The sequence below is a fragment of the Apaloderma vittatum genome, unplaced genomic scaffold, assembly GCF_000703405.1.
Source record: "Apaloderma vittatum isolate BGI_N311 unplaced genomic scaffold, ASM70340v1 scaffold26808, whole genome shotgun sequence".
NCBI lineage: Eukaryota > Metazoa > Chordata > Aves > Trogoniformes > Trogonidae > Apaloderma > Apaloderma vittatum.
Genome location: NW_009733013.1, coordinates 20,624 through 22,595, shown reverse-complemented (window position 1 = coordinate 22,595; position 1,972 = coordinate 20,624). Strand labels below are relative to the sequence as shown.

The following is a 1,972-nucleotide window of genomic DNA, read 5'->3' as shown; positions in this document are numbered from 1 at the left end:
GGCAGAAGCTGCTGGGGTGGTTTGCGTCCCCTCTGCTACGCTGGGGAGCGGTGCCAGTGACATTCGGAGTTCAGCAAGCAAAATCCTATTAAGATAACGTCACGGCCTTTCTGTTTTACTGTTTGCACCCCAGCCATAACATCATTAAATTACACAACAGGGAGGTGCATGCTGCCAAGGAACTCTGCTCGAGATAAGATGCAACTTGAGCCGCTGCCAAAATTGGAGTTGATATGACGAGAAATTTGGAGCCGGTTCAAGGGCTTGATCCGCACAAGGCACCGCAGCGTGCAGGTAAACGCTGGTCAGGATCGGTCCCCGGGGCGGCTGTGCCGCACTAATCCAGAGCACGGCATAGGGCAGGGGCTGAAGGCATTTGTAGGAGCCAAATTTAAACTCGTTCTCGTGTCTGGCACCGACAAGACAAAAATCTGGCAGGATCTGTAGATGAAGCTCAGGCAGCTGCTTGCAGGTCCTCGCCGGCTTTAATCCACCACCCCCTCCCCATCTTTAATCCACCACCCCCTCCCCAGCCCTTTTGGGGTTGTCCAAAGCAGCCTAATGGCTAAAAAGGTCCTGGTCTCTCTTGGACCTCAGGTTCCCTGTGCTGTCCTGCTCGAGGATCATCTGGTCTTCAGGCTCCGTTTTTCAGATCCCCCCCAGGGGAGAACTCATCCGGCACCATCCTCACCTTGTGGCTAAACTCTTGCCTTCAACATTAACGATCTTTTTCTCCAAGTAGTGAGAATGGGAGGCTGTATGTGCAGAGATCCTCATGCCACAAGACAGGACATTGGGAAGAGATTGCTTAAAAATTGTGCCTTGAAAGCAGCTTTCGAAGCATTTCCCATCAGAGGAGCTTCGTTTCCCTCAAGGGCTGCAGAGAGACTCGAAGCCTGCCCTGCCCTGGGATGCTGCCTGGCATCCAGTTCTGCTCTTACTGCTTTCCCCCGTGGCTGCGTATCTGGCATCGCTGGCTTTCGGGCTCCTGGATGTATCTCAAGTACGAAGTGGCTCAGAGTTCCTGTTACCGGGATGTTCTCCGCGAAGGGACGGAGCAACGCGTACAAGCACATCTCGCGGCGACTTTCCATCCCAGCGCGTCTTCCCTGCGAGGCACTTTTGGCAAACGCGTTCCCACGAGCGGCGCGACGTTCGCGCCTCTCTAGTGCTTCATCTCGCAGCCTGCCTGCATCCTTCTAATTACGAGGCGATATCTGTGCAGGGAAGATGAGATACCGTGCCGTGTCAGGCAAGTGTGTGACCTTCCCGCGATTCTCCATTTTCCGTAACAGCAGGGTGTTTGTTTTGTTGCTGCAGAAAACGTGCCCGTGCAGGTTCGCAGGGTGCCGAGTTGTCACTACAACCGTTGCCTTCCAGTGAGCCTGAAAGGAGCCGTGTGTCCCTGAGAACAAATCAGATGGTGTTTCCATTTCAGAAAAAAAAAAAAAAAAAAAGAAAAAGTGTTAGATTGACAGTTTTGGAAAGCAAAGTTCTCTGTCAGCAGAGCAGGGAGCAGCACAGTGCAGTCGCAGGAGCGCGTCGAATCGGCCTCCCCCTGCCTGGCAGCAGCTGCCCTCCTGGAGATGGCAAAGCACGACCCGCTGGCTCTGCTGATGCCCCCTCCGCAGCGTCCTCGGAGGATGCTGAGGCTCCAAGAACAACAAGTGAAAATGGGAGGGAGGTCCCGAATGATTTCCTGGGGGCAGATCCTGACCCTGACAGCAGCTGATGGATGGGAGCAGGGTGTGGAGAGCTCTTGTGAAGCCATCAAGCCATCCAGGGGTTGGAAAGCACCACCCCTTTCCCAAAGTATTTCCCAACCCTTTTCCATGAGTATTTTGCACAGGTTTACAGGTGAGACCTCTCCTCTGGCGGCACCTGGAAGGCGTTAGCCTGCTTGGACTGCGCTTCCAGGATGACAGTTCTTAACTTCATATAGATTTTCACAGAATCACAGAATGGTGGGGAT

At 53.8% G+C, this 1,972-nt stretch overlaps 1 protein-coding gene across 1 annotated transcript in view; it reads left to right on the top strand.

The window, feature by feature from the left end:
• The window catches only part of ACSF3 (acyl-CoA synthetase family member 3), a gene marked incomplete at its 3' end in the record, with an annotated part of 32,108 nt that overhangs the window by 29,305 nt on the left and 831 nt on the right, over positions 1 to 1,972 (top strand). The window lies entirely within an intron of this gene.